This window comes from Ursus maritimus, unplaced genomic scaffold (genome assembly GCF_017311325.1).
Source record: "Ursus maritimus isolate PB19 unplaced genomic scaffold, ASM1731132v1 scaffold_10, whole genome shotgun sequence".
In the NCBI taxonomy this organism is placed as follows: domain Eukaryota; kingdom Metazoa; phylum Chordata; class Mammalia; order Carnivora; family Ursidae; genus Ursus; species Ursus maritimus.
In genome coordinates, this window is record NW_024423344.1 from 7,415,120 (window position 1) to 7,436,093 (window position 20,974).

The 20,974-nt window shown below is 43.9% G+C and overlaps 1 non-coding gene across 1 annotated transcript; it reads left to right on the plus strand.

Annotated features, from left to right (window-relative positions):
- The first annotated feature begins 15,524 nt into the window (after nt 1-15,524).
- On the plus strand, nt 15,525-15,630 carry LOC121101495. The gene has a single exon (XR_005833492.1). It is a non-coding gene; the product is annotated as a U6 spliceosomal RNA (small nuclear RNA).
- The last annotated feature ends 5,344 nt before the right edge of the window (nt 15,631-20,974 follow it).

Genomic DNA, 20,974 nt, shown 5'->3' on the forward strand with positions numbered 1-20,974 from the left:
CTCTCCCCCGCACACCCACTGGGCTGGTTCCCAGCCACGCACTGAAGAGGGAGAGACACTGTTCTGAGGCCATTGCAAGAAAGAGATTTTGAAAGTAGGTTAACACAAAGGTCTCCCTTCAGGACTCGTGAGGGCAGGAGGTGGGGCTTCTGTGTTCAAACTCTTTCATGGTTGTTAACTAGGGAGCAGCGAGAGGACAGCCAGGGGGAGGAAAGGAGGGCAGTCCCACCTCTCTGTGGCGTGGGGCCACCAACACAGGGCCAGGGTGAAGCTTAAGTCCCCAAGTCCCATTTAATCAAGTGTAGAGTGACACAGCTATGAGCCTTAGTGGGAGATGGCACTCAGTGCTGGACTGGTCCCCTGAGGGACAGGTGATACCCAGTAAGCAGTCGCTGTGTCCCTGAGGGCCCCGAGCACGTCAGCCAAAGAAACAAAGTATGCGTGGGGTTGCTGGGGGGACACCCAAGACTGCCCCGCAGGGTGCGTGGTGCCGAGTGTCAGCCTGGCCCTTCTCTGCTGTGGGTGTAGCCCGAATGCCCGCTTGTCCCGTCCGGATGAGGGTGTTTGGGCCACAGCTGCAGGCGGAGAAGGCCCAGAGAGGGGGGAAGTGCCGCCTGTTGCCCCTTGGAGCCAGGCCTGTACTAAGACCGCCGTATCTGCTACCTGATTTAACATAGCGCTTCCATGAAGCAGTAACGCAGATCCATTTCACAGCGGACACATGGGGGCCAAGGCCTCTGCCCGAGGCTCCTGGAAGTGTGGCTCACAGCTGGGCCTTCCTGAAGCGACTCTGCACTCCTGCTTCGGCTCACGCTTCCCAGGCCACTGCAGGAGGACGGTCAGCTGACCGGTGGGCCTTCGCCCCACTGTGCCACAAAGCTGAGGGGGGACTGTGGCTGGGAAAGGGATGGGTCAGGACCCAAGGGGACAATCACAAGTGGGTGAGCTTGACACACATGACAGCAGGGCCTCTTCAGGGTAGGCTGCAGGGCGGCCCACGAGGCCTGTTGGCTCCCTAATCTGGGCAAAAAGCAAATTGTTAAACTTCAGAGGCTGTGTTCCTTCCCCTGTCCCTGACCCCCCACCCCATCCCCCAGCCTTGCCCTGGATCTCAGTGTTTGAGGTGAGCATCCGAGATGGGCAAGGGGGACATTTGGCCACCTCACTCAGTGTTTTACAAGGTTCATGGTGCGGGGCGCAAAGTCTTGCCTGATGCCAGCAGGATGTCTCATCCAGGGCCCAAGGGCCCTCCCTGGGCAGGGGAGGCGCAGGTCTGGGGAGCTCCAAGCCATCCCTGGAAGTGACCAAGGGTCCCACCAGAAGGAGGGTGTGGGGAAGGGGCCACAGCCGGGGGAATCACCCTGGGGAGATGCCAGAGGGCAGGACTCAGCACCTGCAAGGCCTCCCGGTCTGTGCTCCAGGTCTCCCGGACTGTGCAAGGCCCTGCATCTGCAGGTTTAAAACTCCCGCCGTTGGAAAGGTGCCCTTGAAGGAAGAGCCTGAAACCCCTAAGGCCCCTGCAGAGGACGAATCCCTTCTGAGCTCCGGCGCTGTGGCTCAGGGAGGACTTCACACAGGCATCCGAGTCTCCTGTACCTTAAGCGGCAAAAGGACCGGCGAGCTGGAACACCTGTCTTCCCCCTTCGGGGCTCTCGAGCACAGCCAAGTGCGGTATAACCCCACAGGTCCGCACCTGGATGTAGGCGGCTCCAGCCTCTCCTGCCCAGAGCAAAGGGCGCTGAAGTGCCCCTCACAGACCCTCTTTCCCAGGGTGCCTCCCTGCACTTCTGTGGGGAAACACCGCCCTCCAGTGGCCAGACGATTAAGTGTTTCTCCAAGAACCGCAAGTTCATTCTTTCAGTTCACTCCTTCGTTCACTCCTTTCTGTCAATCTTTCACCTCTTTGGGAAACAAGGACGCGCTTCTCCGTGCACTGCTGCTGGGCGTGAGTTGATCCAAAGTCTCTGAAGGGCAATTAGCAAACATCTAACGAAATTAGAAGTGTCCGTACCTGTCATGGAACAATTCCATATCTAGAATGTATCCACGACTGATTGGATTTTCCAAAAATGTGACAACAGTATTTGTGGACCCATATTCTCTTCCAGAACCTTGCTGTTCTGTGTGTCAAGAGATGGCCTCTGTTCCCTTCCCTTTGAAGCTTTGTGGGATTTGGGGGCTGCCTCCTGCATGACTGACTTCCAAGGCCAGCCATGAAGGGCAGAGTCCTGGCTCTCTCAGAATGTCCTTCTGGATCTCAGCCACCACGTTGTGAGGAAGCCCAGGCTGCCTGAAGGGGCCCCAGGGAGGGTCTGGTCCCAGCTGAGGTCTCAGCCCACAGGCAGGATGGCTTGCGGGACCTGTGGGTGGACAAGACTTCGTCAGAGAACTCAGTCTGCCATGAGCCGGTGCAGCTGATGGCCAGACCTCCGTCCTCACGGATCTGCCAGCCGAAACAGCAGATCCGTGAGAAAAGATGAATGTCATTGTTTCAGGTTACTCAGATTGGGGGTAACATGTTATTAAGCTTTAGAAATGGAGACAGTTAGCCTACAGTGAATGGGACTGGTATCTATTTCATGTGCTTGATTTGCCCATATGCTAAATGACATATTCACCATGGAATTATTTGAAATCACAAAAGATTGGAAATATCCTCCTGTTCCATCAACAGAGTATTTGTTAAATTATAATAGATGCGTTATGGAGTACCCAGCAATTGTACTAAGAATGAGGGTGTTTTGCATGAATTGATATGACCTTCGAGATACAGCAGTAAAGTCAAAAAAACAAGGAGCAGAGAAATGTGCTATTCAGTAGATAAAAAGAGGAATAGAAAACACACGTCTTTATTTATTTGAGCATAAAATGTTTTCAAAAGGATCCACAAGAAGGTGAGAGCATTATCTCAGGAGAGGGTACCTGGTTCTCAGTGGGTGGAGATGGAAGGGAGAGGTCTACGGTTTCCCTTTTATTAACTGTAAATTTCGTAACCAAGTGAATGTTCATGTCTAAAAACTGGACTATTTTTAAATGTATAAAGCCTTTTTGATATGCTACACGTGGATATAGAGACAAAGGACATAGTTCCCACTCACCGTCATCACATTTATTCTGTTGCCCTGCTAGTTAGGCAAAACAGTAAAGCATGAGGGTAAAGAGTGAAGCTTCTAGAATCGGGCTGCTGGAGTTCAAATCCTGGCTCTGCTCTGTGACCTTGCAAGATTCTTCACTGAACAGCAGGGGTGGAAGAGTGCTTAGGTCTGCTCTTACTCTTTTTGGAGCTTATTTTAAAATTTTTTTTTTTTTGAGAGGGGGGCCGGGAGGGGCAGAGGTAGAAGGAGAGAAGAATCTCAAGCAGACTCCCTGCTGAGCATGGAGCCCATTGCAGGGGCTCACAACCCCAACCTCATGGCCTGAATGAAATCAAGAGATGGATGCTTAACAGACTGAGCCACCCAGGTGCCCCACTTTTTGGACCTTATTAAATGAGAACTTAACTCATTTGTTGTTTAAAACTATAATTTCACCTCTAAATGTTACTTTAGTTTTGTCCTATACATTTGGACATGGGGTATTTTTCATTTCAATTAAAAATATTTACCAATTTCTTTTATTATTTCTTCTTTATTCCAAAGATTATGCAATCATATTACATTTTGTTTTCAGTTTTCATTCATAAGGGATTTTATAAATTGATCTTTTTGATATGGATTTATTTTACATAGGGTCAGAAAACATAGTGTCACCTTGCTCCAGATTCTCTGGAATATTCTGCGGTTTCCTCTGTGGCCTTATATGTAGTCCACATTTGTGAATGTTTTGTGTGCACTTGAAAGCAATGTGTATTCTTTCTCTAATATTTAATTGATCAAGCTTTGCTAGACACATTAATCAAATCTTCTGTACCTTTTTATTTGTCTGCTTGACCTGTTTCAAAGAGAGTATTATAAAATCTCTAACTGAATTGTCTACTATCTTTTTATTTATAATATTATTTCCTTTACTTTCCGATTTTTAAAATTTTGGCCTTAAAACAGCTCTACTACAAAACTTGCTATATTAGCTTTCTTTCTTTATATTTGCCTGGCATTTGTTAAAAAACTTAAAAAAATATGTTTCTGTGATCTTTTGTTTTAAATGTGTTTCACAATATACATAACACATATATGTAGTTGTTCCTATCACTTGTTATTTCTTCTTCTTTTTTAATCTTTATAACTTTTATGTCATTTTCTTGCATTACTATATTAATGGGTTACTATTATATGTGATATTTACTATAGGTATGTTTTAAAAGAAACTTCATTGGATTAATAAAATTCCCTTCAATTTTCTTTCTCAATTTTGAAAAACATCATAAATAGATGTCATTTTACAAATGACTTTCTGTATTGATTTCGATGCTCCTGTAATTTTTCATCTTTAATTGTTAACTAACTTCAGATTACATTATTTTGTTAATGTTTTGGTTAGAAGTTTTGTTCATGGGAATACTATAATTTTTCTTTCTTTAACTATTTGGCATCAAGGTTATGTTTGCCTCATAAAATAAGCAAGAAAGTATCTTTTGCTTTTTTTCTATTCTGTAGAACAGCTTATATAAGATTGGAGTTTTGGTCCTTGATTTAAGGTTTCATAGAAATCAATGGTGAAGGCATGGGAGTCTGAGCGTTTCACTGAGAAAAGGCTATGAATTGCTGATTCAATTTCTTTAATGTTCAATAGGGCAATTTAAATTCTTTATTTCTTCTTGAGTCATTTCTGATAAATTATCTTGTTCTAGAAATATGACTATTCTGGGGTGCCTGGGTGGTGCAGTCATTAAGCGTCTGCCTTCGGCTCAGGGCGTGATCCCAGCGTTCTGGGATCGAGCCCCACATCAGGCTCCTCCGCTAAGAGCCTGCTTCTTCCTCTCCCACTCCCCCTGCTTGTGTTCCCTCTCTCGCTGGCTGTCTCTCTCTGTCAAATAAATAAATAAATAAAATTTTAAAAAAATGACTATTCTAAATTTGGAGAAAAAGTTGTTCATTACATCCTTTTATTATCTTCCTTTCTCCCCAAGTTAACTTTTTATATATTTACTTAGCAATGTGTACCTTTAAAAATACACAATATGAAAAAATATATATATACACAATATTTTGTATACTTGTGTCAGTTGCATTATGATATAAATCTCATTCTGTTTTTCTGTTTATGTGTCTTATGAGTTGAAAAAATCATAAAAAATATAGTTCTTATTATCTTTCTTAATGCAAGCAGCAACTATAATGATTTCCCTTTGTCCCATTACTGAAATAGATTTGCGCTTTCTCTCTTTTTCTTATCCAGGTCCACTGGAGACTTGCCAACTTTATTCATGTTTTCAAAAAACAATTGTTAGCTTTGTTGATTTTCTCTATTGTGTGTTTGTTTTCAATTTCATTTATTTTCACTCTGAATTTTAGTGATTCCTTCTTTCTCCCTTCTTTGGGTTTACTCTGCTATTCTTTTTCTAGCTTCATGAGATGGGGTCTTATCTCATTATTTTTCAGCCTTTCTTTTCTTCCAATATACATATTTTAGAGCTATGGTTTTCCTCTAAATTCTGCTGTATTAAATTCCATTAGTTGTGATGTGACATTTCCCAATTTACACATGTAAATTATCTAGAAGCATGTTTCTTAATTTCCAAACATATGAGGATATTATAAGCTTTTTGATTTCTAGCTTTATTGCATGTAGTCCTAGAACATGTTTTGCATGATTTCATGCATGCATGCTTGGATAAATTTGTTAAAATTTACTTTATGACCCAGTATATGGCAAGTTTTGGAAAATAATGTGTATGAGGTTGTTGGATGCAATGTTTTATACCTGCCCATTGATTTGTTTTATGTATTGTCAACTCTTCTAATCATTACGGTTTTTTTTTTTTAAATCACTGGTAAGATGTGTTTAAAATAGTCCACTAAGGGAGCCCCTGGGTGGCTCAGTTGGTTAAGCGTCTGACTCTTGGTGTCAGCTCAGTCATGATCTCAGGGTCATGAGATTGAGCCCTGAGGTGGCTCTGTACTCAGCTTGGTGTCTGCTCTCTCCCTCTTATTCTGCGCCCCCCCCCACGCTTGTGTGCACTCTAAATAAATAAATAAATAAAATATTTTTAAAAAATAGCCCACTAAGAATTTGGACTAGTATGTATCATTTTTGTAGTTCCATCAACTCTTCCTAACATATTTTGATGCATGTTATTAGGGTTTGTAATTTCATGCCTTATTTATGTGATGCTCCCTGTGTACCTACATGTCCGGCATTGTTCTAATTGCCTTAACTGTATGCCAACTCACGAGCACCCTACAAGGCAGGTACTATTCACANNNCTGCTTCCACGTGAGGAAACTGAAAACCGCAGAGACGAAGTACTTTGCTGAAGATCACATACAGAAGTAGCAGAGCTGGGATGTGAACAGGCTGATTCTGGAAACCGTTCTTTTAATCAAACTTTTACCTCTTTCTGATGAACGAGCTTCTGCCATTATGACATGGGCTTCTTTCTGGTAACTGTCTTTGCCTTAAATCTCTTTTGCCTGTTACATCTTGTTCCACAAGCTTTCTTTTGATTAACGTCTTCTTGGTAAGTCTTCTTCTCTCCTTTTCCTTTCATCTTTCTGTGTCCTTATGTGTTAGAAATGTCTCTTGTTGGCAAATAGGTGTTATCCTCATTCTGACACTTTTTGTGTTTCAAAGGAAGAAAATTAAAATGTAATACGACTTCCTACATATGTTGTTTAGAGCTAACAGATGAGGTTGTGCTTTCTTTCATCTCCTTTCTCTGTTTCCTTCCTTTCTTGTGTTCTTTTGGGTTGATTTTTTTGAATCATTCTAATTTTTTTTTCAATAGAAACATATACTGTTTATATTTTTTGAGTCATTACTCTAAGAATTACAACATGGAAACTTAATTTATCAAAATCTAAGGTTGATCAACAATTTTTCTCAGAGGTAATTTAAAAATATCTTTTTTTAACAACCAGTGTGACATGCACGTGGTCCAGTCAGCACACACAGTGGCTGATTCATTCCGGGCGATGTTCAAGTACATACTGCCTGGATGTGAGCCCCATCTATCCACTCCTCTGGGACAATGCAAGAGCCTGGATTCCATGGACCTCTGTCTTAGTCTGCTTGGGCTGCCATAGACTGGGGAGCTCAAACAACAGAAATTAATTTTCTTGTGGTTCTAAAGGGTGCCAGTGAGCTCAGGTTTTGGCAAGAGCCCTCTCTCGGCTTGCAGATGGCTGCCTTCTCATGTGTGCCTCTGGTGCTTCTTCTTATAAGGACACTAATCCATCATGAAGGCCCCATCCTCACGGCCTCATCTCAACTTCACCCCTTCTTAAAGGTGCCATCTCCAAATACCATCACAGTGGGGGGTTACATGTGAATTTCAGGGGAACCCAGTTCAGTCTAGCAACCCCTGTCTGACTTCTATGTTTTTATTCTTTTTTTTAACCTCATAAGATAGTTCTGTTTCATACAATCAACATTCTTTTAGCTTTATCCCAGTATTTATCATGATGATCTTGGCTCATCATTTCTTTATATATCTCAAATCTTCCTTTTGGGATCATTTTATTTTTTTCCTAAAGGATGTTGTTTTAGAATTCTCTTTTGTGAGGATCTGCTAATGGAAAACTGTTATGTTCATCTCAAAATATCTTTATTTCACCCTCTGTTCTAGTTACTGAGGGACTGTCTGTCAACTCCAACCACCCCCCAACCCCCAAACACACATCCTGCTGGAGCTGTGACTCTGCCAGCGACGTCCCTGCTTTTGCCAGCTGACTCCTTGTTTGGCTCTGTCAGGGGGGCTCTATTAGCCAGGGTCCATCAGGAACAGAGACAGAAACTTCACTGGTTACTTGAACAGGGATGTTTTAGTATAAAGAATTATGAAGTAGAACAAGACAAGGTGGTTCATTACTAACAGGAGTTGGCGGGGAGCCTGGAGGTAGAAGGTGCTAAACAACAGCTACTATTTCTAGGGTGAGAAAGAGAGGACACGGGGGGAACTGAGGCCAGGATGGGGATCCCCTCCAAGGCTGAGGCCTCTTCACAGAAGGAATGATGACCACAGAAACATGCAGGCTTTCTGTGGTGAAAAACGAAACAAAGAAAACAAAATCTTGTAAGAATGTGAGCTGGCGCTGGTCTGCAGAGGCAGTCCACCATGGCAGGAGGATGTGGGCGGATGGGAGCTTGTCTGTAGACGTGGCCTGACCTGGCCAGAGGATGCAAAACAGGTGGGACTGTTCTAGAAGCAGCCCACTTTGGTAGAGGGCGCGAATGGGATAGTGCTGGTCTGCGGAGGTGGAGAGGCAGAAGACCAAGAGCAGCCAGCACAACGTTGAAGAAAAAGAACAAGGTCAGACTGATGTCACCCAGCTTCAAGACTTACTACACAGGTACAGTAATCAAGACCCTGTGGTACTGAGGAAAGAACAGGCACATAGATCAACGGAACAAAAAAGAGAGTGCCAAAACAGATCCAATCAAGTTCTCAGAGTTGTGGAAGTTGGAAAGTCCAAGGTCAAGGCACATGGCAGGTACATGGTCTGGTGAGAGCCCTCTTCTTTGTTCATAGATGGCTGTCTTCTCACTGTGTCCTCACACAGAAGGGCAAGAGAGTTCTCTGGGGTTTCTTTTATAAGGGCATGAATTCCATGCAAGAGGGCTCTACCCTCATGATCTAGTCATACGCAGAACCCAGAGTCCTCACCCCCTAAATTAAACATGGTCAGGTTTCACCTAATTTGGGGGGACATAAACATTCAGTCAATGGCACAGATACAGTCAGTTGATCTTTGACAGAGAAGCAAAGGCAATACACCAGAGCAAAGACAGTCTTTTCAACAAATGGTGCTGGAACAACTGGACGATCACATACAAAAAAAAAAAAATGAATTCTAGACCCAGACGTTATACCTTTCACAAAAATTGGCACAAAATGGATCATGACCTAAAAGACAAGTGCAAAACAATTAAACTCCTAGAAGATAACACTGAGGAAATCAAGGTGACCTTGGGTTTGATGATGATTTTTCAGATTCAACACCAAAAGCATGATCCATGAAAGAACATTTGATAAGTTGGTCTTCATTAAAATAAAAAACTTTTGCTCTGCAAACTACACTGCTAAGAGAATGGAAAGACAAGACACAGACTGGGGGAAAATATTTGCAAAACACATACCCGATGAAGGATTTGGAAGATACTGGATAGGCATGTTTGCAGTGTGTTAATCAAATATTTGAAATTTTGTTTTCCATTGTGGCTGTGGTCTGGGAGCAAAGCTAGGGGAGCTCTGACTCTCTGAAGGAATGTATGTCTTCTGTGATGTGCAGAAGTTTGTTATTCTTCCCACACTTCAGTTTTTGTGTTGTTCATTCAGACTTCCTGCCTGCCTTCCTTCCGCAGTGCAGTATCTATGCATTGCCCACGCATTGCCAGCATCATGCACCCCTAGGAGCAAGTCCCCGCACAGAGTTATGAATGTTCCTGCACAGAGAGGAGGAAAATGAGGACCCCCCACCCTGGGCTGGTGGGGTTGGGGGCTGGAGAGCACTGGTAACTCTGCACAGGGTAGAAGGGTGGCCGCCACACTCAGAGCCTTGGAAGGCTGAGAAGGGTCAAGCTGGCCCCTTCTCTTAAAGGTGAGGGTGCTGTACTAACAGTGTCATCAGGCGTTTCCATTTCAATAGCTGCTCGCAGATGGTCTGTATTATGGCTCTCTTGCTCTGGGCCACAGCTGGAAGGAAGTCAGGTTTGCTTGGCACAGGAAAGCCAAGAGAGTCTGGGCTGAGAGTCTGGCCCAAGGCCACCCAGAGAGGAGGGTTCAAGCGAGGCCCCATGTCCAGCAAAGGTGCAAGCCCTGAGGGGGTATGTGCGCACGTCACTTGGCACAGAGGCCCTTCAGGGCGGCACCGGGGACTGGGGGTTAGCAATATGCAGAGCAAAGGGCCCTGACCTTGGACAGAGCTCCATCAGCCTTCACTGATGGCACGACCCTGGACCTGTCCCTGAGGCTCTGCTTCCTCACCTGTAAGGTGTTGAGAATGATACCTACCCCACAGTGTGCTTGTGAGCATCAGTGAGCCTGAATCTGGTGACAAGAGAGGGCCCTACAAATGCTAGATATCGCTTTAGCCCTGTCGTTGTGCTTGATATCATGAGATTAGATCACGAGCAGGCCTTTCTGAGAAGCTAATTCACAGAGAAGTTCACAGGCTTTCCACAGGGTGTCAGTGGTGCCTCGGAGCACCTCTAGAAGCTTCCTGAGTCCGACTATGTTTGAAAGGACAGGAAGAGGGAGTGCCTGGGTGGCTCAGTCGGTTAAGCCTTTGACTTCAGCTCAGGTCATGATCTCGGGGTCTTGGGATTGAGGCCCAGGTCCACCTCTGCACTCAGTGGGGAGTTTGCTTCTCCCTCTGCCTCTCACCCCTGCTCATGGGTATCACCAGGGCCCAGGGTCCCTCAGCACTCTGCGGGGCCCAGCTGTGTGCCTGCAGTTCTCCTCCCTGCCTTGGCATCTCCCTGCCCTCAAGTGACCGGGCAGCCCTGGCCCCACCAGATGGGCACCAGCACAGGGCCCACCCTCACGAGGCCTGCAGACTGCCCCGGGTCCCAGCTCCCATCAGCCAAGCCTTCTAAGTGAAGGGCACGTAATTAGGGTGATCCAACCTTCTGTTTCCCAAGGCTCTCTCTGAAAATAGGCTCTTCCCATCCAGTTGGGATATCTACTTGATGGACTGTGGGAAAGGGGGTTGAGGGGGGGAGAAGCTTTTTGGTTCTCTTACTTATCCTGCCTGGGTCCTCATTCCTCCTTGAGAGGAGCAGGTGCTTAACAAATTGCCCCCCTACCTAGGAAAGGCCCTTAGTTCTGGAGTTAGATGTGCATCTTAATGGGCTCAGATGCGCTTGCCTTGCTCCATGAAGAGCCCACTCTGGAGTCAGGTGCTACTTGCTCACAGGGTGAGCGGGCAAGCTGGCCCCTGAGGGGTGCCGGGATAGGGTTAATGACTGAGTCTTAAGGCGGAGGATTGCAAAAGCCCCGATTTTGTAGCACTTGCCAACTTCTGTGGCACAGAGTCCCAGCACAGCCACCTCATGCCACGAACACGGCATCACCCAGTGCAGAGAGGAGGCATGCCCACGTGAGGCAGCCTGGAGGGTATGCTGCCCCAGGCTCCTCATAACTGAAATGGGACTAATCATCCTGCCTCCTCCTTGGGGCGCATGTGAGCACCACGCAATAGCCCTGGCACAATGTCTGGTATTCAGTGTGAAAGAAATGGGAACTATGACTGCTAATACTGCCCTGACGACGTCTACCATTTTCTCCTCCACCCCCAGCCCCTCCTGGCTCAGTCTCCTTCAGCACGCTGCTTTCTCTTTCCTTCCTGCAGGCACCCTCGTCTGTTGGATGGTCTACTGCTTGCAGGAGCATCTCCCCCTCCAGAGTCAGATGCTACTGGAGCCCGGACTACCCAGGGTTGAATCCCACTGGCCACTCACTCGTTGTGTAAACGTGGGCAAGTAACTTCACCCCTATGCCTCCGTCTCTGCAGGAGGGTCACGATGGTTGGCTCACGTTTAATAGGGTCGGAATGGGAATTGCAGGAGTTCGCATGTCCCATGCTTACATTCATGCTGACGCTCAGGAGGGTTAGCAGTCCTTGCTGTGGGGTCAGGGGACTCCTCGGAAGCAGGGTGCTGCGTCTCCAGGCTCATCGGGCGGCACCTGGATCTCGTGGGTGCGCTCTGAAGGCTGACCGGTAAGACACGAAGGATACTGCAGGACCCATGGCCTGCAGGACTGTGTGGATGGGAAATGGGATGTGGCTGGCACCCTGAACAAGGGGGCCGGGGTGTGGAGCGGCCTCTGCACCCCCGCAAGTGTTCTCACAGCATCCTCTCTGTGCCATGAAGCTGGGGGATTGCTGCAGACTCAGAAGAAGAAATCACAAAAAGCATAGTAAGTTAGTCCAGTGTCTGAGCTGCTGTCTTATTGCAGAGACAGAAACTGAGGCAAGAGTGAGCAGAGTGGCTCCCATCTTCATGGGCCCCTTCTATTTGGGTCTAAGAAACCCCTCTTTATACAATGGATCCTCTAGTACTGTGCTTCAATTTGGCGAGGACTTCGGAGTGCTTTTCTCCCAGAAAGGGAGGTGAGCACATCGGCTAACAGGCAGCCATCCTGGAGGCACGCTCGATTATGTACATGAACGCAGCCAGCCGGGGAACTGTTGGTTTTGGAGGATTTTTTTCCTGCATCAGTGGTTTTGATTCTAAACATGTTACAGTGCGGAAATCTCAAGTGAGTTGGTTCAGCAACAAGGCAGCTCTGTCAAGAGCAAAGTGGACTGAGATTCATTAACGGTTTGCAAGTTCCAGTCTCTTCTTCCGAAGCTCACCTCCACCCCTGGAAGTCAGCACACAGCAGCGGGAAGGTGCCCGGCGTCAGTCCGTGAGTTCCGCCGGTTTCTCTGCGCTGGCTTCTAGGGAGCCGATGTTCCTTTTTGCCCCTGAACGTGGTACCTTCTGCTCAGCACACGAACCCTCCCTGTGGCCCGGTCTTCTCCCTGGCTGAGCACCCTCCCGATGGCCCGTGCCAGCTCTCTGCATGCGGGGGGGCCTGGGCGCGTTCATTCTGAGCAGTAAAGTCCGCTTGCAGAAGCCAAGCGCACTCCTCCGGCCGGAAGCCTCTGGAGCATTCTGCAGGTGTGAAGGCTTATGCTTTCTGTCTGTGCTCGGTAAGAAAGCTGGGGCAGGTGAACGCATGAGCTGCGCTGGGGGGAGATGGGCTTCCTCCTGCGGTGGAGCGCCCGCTGACCCCGCAGAGTTGACCGGGGGCCCGTGAGCTGCAAGACGGCCAGGTCAGCGTTTGTAGTGTGAGTAGCAACCTTACTGAAGGAAGGGCCCCACAGAGCTCCCTGGGGCCGCATCTCTCAAGTCCCAAGGCTCTGGTGGCTGCGATGTGACTTGAGCAATTGTCTTCCCACCACCCAGTGAAACAGGAGCCTGCCCAGTGCAGGATCATTGCTAGTCTCTCCATGTCCCTTTTATCAGTCAGGATTCTCCAGTGAAACAGAGTTAATATAGCCTTGGAGAAAGGGTGTCCATGAACCCCCATAATTTGTATTATTTTGTACCTGGAAGTTTGTACCTCCTGGTCCCCTTCACCCATTTCACCCACCCCCCAACTCCCCTCCCTTGTGGCCACCACCAATCTGTTTTCTGTATCTATGAGTTTTGTTTTATTTGTCTGGTTTGTTTTCTTAAAGTCCGCATGGAAGTGAAATCATATGATATTTATCTTTCTCTTATTTCACTTAGCACAATATCCTGCAGGTAGCTCCCTCCATGTTGTTGCAAATGACAAGGTCTCATTCTTTTTTTGGCTCAGTAGCAGTTGTATTGACTGTACCACATCCTCTTTTTCCATTCATCTATGGATGGACACTTGCTGCTTGGCTATTGGAAATAGTGCTGCAATGAATATCAGGGTGTATATATCTTTTTGAATTAATGTTTTCATTTTGTTTGGGTAAATATCCAGTAGTGGAATTACTGGATCATATGGTAATTCTATTTTTAATTTTTTGAGGAACCTCCATACTGTTTTCCACAGTGGCTGCACCAGTTTGCGTTCCCACCAACAGTGCACAAGGGTTCCCTTTTCTCCATAACCTCCCCAACACTGTTATTTCTTGGTTTTTTGTTTTGTTTTGTTTTGTTTTGTTTTGTTTTGTTTTGTTTGTTTTTAATTCTAGCCATCCCGACAGGTGTAAGGTGATACCTCACTGTGATTTTGACTTGCGTTTCCCTGATGATGAGTGATGTTGAACATCTATCTTTTCATGTGTCTGCCATCTATATGTTGTCTCTGGAAAAACATCTACTCAGGTCTTTTGCCCATTTTAAATTGGATTATTTGTATTTTTGGTGTTGAGTTATATACGTTCTTTTCATATATTTTGGTTATTTTGGTTATTAACCATTTATTGGTTATGTCATTTGTGAATATCTTCTCCTATTCAATAGGTTGCCTTTTCATTTTGTTGATTGTTCCTTTCACTGTGCAAAAGATTTTTATTTTGGTGTCATCCCAAATAGTTTATTCTTACTCTTATTTTCCTTACTTTTCTATTTTCTTAAGGGTAATTTTTGAGGTTTACTTTTTCTTTTGGGGAGGTGAGGAGCAGAGGGAGAGGGAGGCAGAGAATCTTAAGCAGGCTCCACGTCCAGCATGGAGCCCAACGTGGGGAATGATTTCAAGACCCTGAGATCATGACCTGAGCCGAAATCAAGAGTTGGACACTTAACCAACTGAGCCACCCACGTGCCCCAAGGTGTAAATTTTTTTAAATGTAAAATCTGTCAAAATTTTCCTTTATGGTTTTTGCCTCTACAAACTTATAAAGACCTTCACAAACCTGAGAGATCTAATTTTTTTTCTTTTCTTTCAGAGAAAGAGTATGTAATGGTGGGTATGGTAAGAACTTTGCATTAACTGTCCATTCTAGTCACTGGGATGTTGCCCAATAACGCATAGCCAAAATGTTGCGTCAGTTATTTTTAAAAAGAGTGTTAACATCTTTCACTCTAATTGTGTATTTGTTTATTTTTCCCTTTTGTACTTCCAATTTTTGCTTCACGTGTTTTGGAGTTCTTTCGCAGATGTATACACTTTTAGGAACAGTATGTCTTCTCGTCAAAGTGACCCTTTTATTGTTATAAAATATTCCTATTTAAATAATTCTTGTTTGGAAGTCTACTTTGTCTAATATGAAGACAGTCATTCCAGTTCTTTTATGACTAGATTTTACATCAATATCTTTCCCTGCTCTTTTACTTTTTGCCTGTATATGTTTTTATACTGAAAAGTACATTTCTTCTAGACAACACAGTTGGGTCCAATCTGATAATTTCTGCCTTCTAATTGGAGCATTTAGTCTATTTATACTTAGTGTTTACTTGGAGTGTTATTCCATCTTTTAATGTAATTGTTGCTATAGTTGGCTTTATGTCTACTGTCTTGCTAGTCATTTTTATTTATCACATCTTTCTTTTTTCTCTTTTCCTGCCTTTAAATTAGTCAAGTATTTTCAGGTATGCCATTTTATATTCTCTGTTGGCTTTCTAACTATGTTTCTTTGTTTTGTTTGTTTTTGCTCTTGACCCTAGAACCTAGGGATACCATATACATTCTTAACCTATCAGTGTACTTTGAATTACTACACTTCTTCACATATGAGAACCTTACAGCAGGTGCATACTTCCATTTATGCCTCTCCTGACTTTTGTGCTATTCCCTTTGGCCTGAAGAACTTCTTTAACCTTTCTTGTATTGCAAGACTTTGTATTGTATTTTTATTTGTTTTCTTGTTGTTGTCTTTGTTTTTCTAGAAGTACATTTATTTCACCTTCATTTTTAAAAGGAAAAAATTTTTTTTTGCTAGGTAAAGAATTCTAAGTTGTGTGCTCACTTCGGCAACAGAATATACCCAAATTGGAACAATACAGAGAAGATTAGCACAGCCCCTGAAGAAGGATGACATGTAAATTTGTGGAGCATTCCATACTAAAAAAAAAAAAGATTTCTGGGTTGACATTCTTTTCTCTCAGCACAGGTTGGCTTTGTTTCTCATGAGAAGCCAGCAGTTTTTGTTAGCACTATTTTGCTGTACATACTGTGTCTTCTTTCTTAGATACAGTTAAGAATTTCTCTTTCATTTGCAGCAGCTTGGTGATGATTATGTCTAAGTGTAGTTTTCTGTGTGCTTATCCTCGTTGGGATTTGTTGAGCTTTTTGTGTCTGTGGGTTGATAGTTTTCCTTAAATTTGGGGGAAAAATAGCCATTATTTCTTTGATTGTATTTTTTTTTTTACCTCAGGTTCTTTCTTTTCTCCTTGTTGCACTCCAATTACATATTTGAGAGTCTGCTTAATATTGTTTCACTGAGATTCTGCTTATGTTTTTAATGTTTTTTCCTCTATGGTCTTCAGTTTTGATAGTGACATGTCTTCATGTTCACTGATCTTTCCCTCTGCAGTGTTCTGCAGCATTCGGTGACTTTTTCATTTCAAATATTATATTTTTCAGTTCTAGAATCTTCTTTTTTTTTTTTTTTAAGTAAGCTCCACGCCCAGCATGGAGCCCAACATAGGGCTTGAACTCACAACCCTGAGCTGAGATCAAGAATCAGATCTTAACCGACTGAGCCACCCAGGTAACCTTCATTTGTTCTTTTAAAAAATTGTTTCCATTTTTCCTACTGACTCCTTCTCTGTTCACTCATTATGTACCTCTTTTTCTTTACTTATGAGAGCTGTTTTAAAGTTCTCATTTGCTAATTCTGACATCTGTATCATTTCTGAGTCTGTTTATATTGACTAATTTTTCTTTTGATTATATGTCATATTTCCTACTTCTTTGCATAATTATTTTTGAGGTTATGCTGGGCATTGTGGATGCAACATTGTTGAAAGTCTGGATTTGTTTTCTTTCTTTAAGTAGTGCTGCATTTTGTCCTGGCAGGCAATTTATTTATGAGCAGATCACCTTGATCTTTTCAAGACTTGGTTTGGGGCTTTATACAGTAGTTCTTACTCTTGGCCTAATATAGTTCATTTCCTTTTTTAGTTATAGCTGATTGCTTTCAGTGTTTAAGGAGGTCTCTCCATTTTGAATGGTCAAATCTGTAATGTCTCTCAGCACCGTGTGACCTCCAGAATCTCTATTCAATTCATACTTCTTTATATGTTTTTTCATGTTTTCTCTAAATAACACTGGTGGGACTTTAAAAACATAGAAAATGTAGAATTAGTTGGGAAAGAATGTGTAAGCTTAAACCCAGAGACACGGTAAAATTCACATGTCCCATGTATCCCTGAGTATTTGGAGCCAGGTTTTCATGCCTGTTTCTGATCCTTGAGGGCTTTTGATCACTTTCTCTTTTCTTGTTCCTTAGTTGTCTCCTTCTTGGGGTCCCACTACAGGAACTACCTTTCACTAATGGAAGTCCAACCTTGATCTGCCAAAATTAATAATGGAGGGAGAGTCTCCATGGGAAGGGTGGCTAGGCCTTGTAGATTTATATTCCCCTTAGGGTTCTTTTGCTTGTTTACACTGCTAAATTGTTAGTTTTATGGGAAGTTACTCCTCCTCATTCTACCAAGCAGATACTTATGACTATTATCTTCGTATCCCCAGAGTGTGACTGGGACTGGGCTAGATTTTAAAGAAGACTTTATCTAAGCCTAGAAAAAATTAAGAAAAAAAAGTTAACAAAGAGAGTAACATGAACATGGATTTCTGGATTACTAAATATGACCTGGTCTTTTTCTTTTTTAAATATTTATTTATTTATTTATTTATTTATTTATTTGAGAGAGAAAGCATAAGAGAGTGCATGCAGGGAGGGGCAGAGGGAGAGGGAGAGAAACAAGCTCCCTCCTGAACATGGAGCCTGATGCAGGACTTTATTTCACAAACCTGAGATCACAACCAGAGCCAAAATCAAGAGCTACATGCTGAACTGATTGAGCCACCCAGGCACCCCATGACCTATTCATATTTATCTCACATGCTTCTTTGCCCAGCTCCTGGAACAACTGCTTTGGTGTGAAAAGAACCCTTCCGTGACCCTATTCTATAAAAACATGAGCAGAGGAGCAACCCTAGATGCTTTAATGAAACTTCAAATTGAACAACACCCCACAACTCCTAAATACCCAAGTCTCACCAGCATAAATCCTGCCTTTTAACATTCTTTATGAAGACAGTGTAAATTTTCTGTCCTCTCTTACATGTGCAATAGAACAGATGTGTATGATAAGACTACAATATGACAATTAACAGACCAGAGTCAGCTCACTGAGAGTGGTTCTACCAGAGACCCACCTGGCTGTGGACATAGGACTGTCTGCAGGAGTTCCTGACTTGCTGCTCAAGTCTGATAACAATAGTACCTGGGCTTGCTGTACTTCCTGGGAAGAGTTATTGTTTTTGCTCCCATCATTGCTGCTGTTTCTCTGTCTCCCTGCCCGCTCTGAGCTGTGTGCTGTGTGATCTCACGTTGTTCTTCATTGCCCTTATGTGTGCTTCTTATGCTGTTCAATTAATCCTTTCTCAAGATCATAGTTTTGTTTTCTTTTGTTTCCCCTCATCTGCCCAGTTCTTTAAGGACAGACCCTGGTTTTCCCAGCTTTCAGAAACAGTCAATGACATTACTAGTCACATCTCTCTCACTGACGACTGACCACATTGACCGTCATGGCTACTCTGACAATACTTACCAGTGTCACTAAGACCATTCACATTGAGACTAACCTTATCATTATACCTCTCACATCTCGGTTTCTCTAACTCCTTGCAGTGAGTTATGAAGGGTCTATTTACTTAGCCCTCGGGAAAGTCCACGTCTTTGTGAAATAAACTAAAGTCTAAGGGAACTGTTTGGGAGACCCTTCTATCTGGAAACCAACAGTCTTTCTAATTTTCCTTCAAAACTTTTCCTATGCTCTATTGAGCTCACAATTATCTTTGCAGCTTACATGTGTTCATCCTTCCTTTGGGGTGCCTAAATACATCATTCTGAACTCTGACTCTAAGGAAATTGATTCTTAGGTCAGCAGGTCAAGCATCCTGCAGTGTTGTACAATAACAGTGAGGGAAAACTACCAAGATGCTTACTCTTCTGTTATTATTCAATGAAACTAGGCAGGCATTTCTCTCTCCAAAAAAGTATTAGAAGAAGAGTTGTGGCTGGGGTGGAGTCTATCCTCAAATTAAGCAAGTTAGCAAGTGCCCTGGGAAACTCTCATTCCCATTAGAACACCCACTCTACAGCCATTGAGTCAAGATTCAGGGGGTGGAATGTCTTTTTTGGGGGGGGGGGGACTTCTAAAAGCTCTGCTGGTGATTCTAATATGCAACTGAGGGTTGAGAATGCTGCCTCTTTTTTTCCTCCTTTGGGCAAAAAGTTCTGTGAATACAAAGGTGATTGTATTTTCCTTATGAGTAGTGATACATGCAGATAGTCCTCAAACTTTAACAGGCATCAGAATCTCCTGGAGGGCATGCTAAAACACAGATTGCTAGGACCCACTCCCTGAATTTCTGACTCAGTTGGACTGGGTTAGGGCCATTACCAGTAAGTTCCCAGGTACCGCAGATGCAGCTGGTTGGGCCCACACAGGATGAACTGCTGCTTTACGCAATGAAGCATTTCTGTCCTCAGTCACTGTATTTGTCCTCACCCCACGAAGAGATGAGTCTCTCCCTCTGAGGTAAGAGGAGCAAGCCTGAAACAGAGCCCTCATTTTAAAACATCTCATGGCAAGTAAGGCAATTGGCTTTCTGATGGGGTTTGGAAAAATTCTTGAGGAGTGGTCACAGATCACCTGGCACGTGACATCAGGAGCTCTGGGTTTCTCTCCCCCCAACTCCGTGGAGGATGAATCCCTGGTCTCAGTCTTGGTGGGAGGAGACAGCTGAAGGTTTGGTAGTCGTAGACTTAGGAATTCCATTGCTTTCCATGCTGTAAAGTAGGTCACAATCCCTTTATTTGCTCATTTCTCTGGACATGATTTAAAATTTTTAAAAAATATTTTTGTTGTGATACAATATACATACGATTTGCAATCTTAATCATTTTTAAGCTTGCAGTTCAGTGGTATGAAGCACATTCACACTGTTGTGCAACCATCACCACCATCCATCTCTAGAACTTTTTCGTCTTCTGAAGTGGAAGCACTGTATCCATTAAAAACTAACTCCCCGGTCCCCCCTCCCTTGGAAATCACCATTCTACTTTGTCTCTATGGATTTGACTACTCCAGGTACCTCATATAAGTGGAATCATAGAGTATTTGTCCTTTTGTGCCTGGCTTATTTCACTTGGCATGATATCAAGAAGTCTAGACTGGTTTTTTATCTCATCCAGAATTGTTATACCAGAATGGTGCAGACAGAAAAATTTGGGCCCAGAAGGACCCAGCTTTGAGTCCTTTCTCTGCCTTTTTTGATTGTATGATTTTGGACGATTACTTAATATGCTGGTGCCTCAGTTTCCCCAAGACTAAAGCAAGACTAGTAATATTTATCTCATAAAGTAGCTGGGAGGACTGTGGGACAGCAAATAATAAGACCCCTGGTCCAATGCCTGACACATATTGGTAGTGAGAGCTAATTAGGTTCCTTCTCTTTCCCAGCCCAGGGGAACAGAGGCTCCACAGGGTTAGGGGGCCTAGGCAGGGGACTGGCTGTAGATCAGCAGGGTCACATCCTGAGTCATGCTGCTTCCTGGGCTTGTGTTTTCTGTTTCCTGCAAGGCCAAAGTCTTGTTTCTACAAAGTGAGTTTGGACAACATCCACGTCTGCAATGCTGGCATGTGTGAAGAACTGCTTTTGCCTTTTAAAGTATTTTAAAATGAGCTATCTGCTCTGTTCTTTTTCCCCCCCTCTCTCTCTTGTGTTTAAAATGCAGTGCTAACAAAATATTTTTGGCATAGTAAGCATAATATATTGAAAGATTTTTATAAAGGATTAACGTAACTTGGAATCCTATTAAGACTAAGAAAGCAGTTCTCATTAAGATTCCAAATTATGCCATGCAGTACAATTTTTATGATGATTAGGATAGGCAAAATAGCAAGATAGCAGAATTTTCTTAGCATGGTGCAAACTTGATATTATGATCATTTAAAGCCATCTGTGGTTGTTTCCCTGTTCTTAAGGCCTTTGTTAATGGGAAAAGAGTGTCCTGGGTGCCCTGAGGCCATGGTTCCCAAAGTTGGCTACACATGAGAGTCACCTGAGGGGATTTTGAAACTTTCAAATGCCCAGATAGTGCAATTATATCCGAATTCCATGTGGGAAAGGTTGGATCCAGAAATCTGTACTGTTTTTAAGTCCCCAGGTCATTCC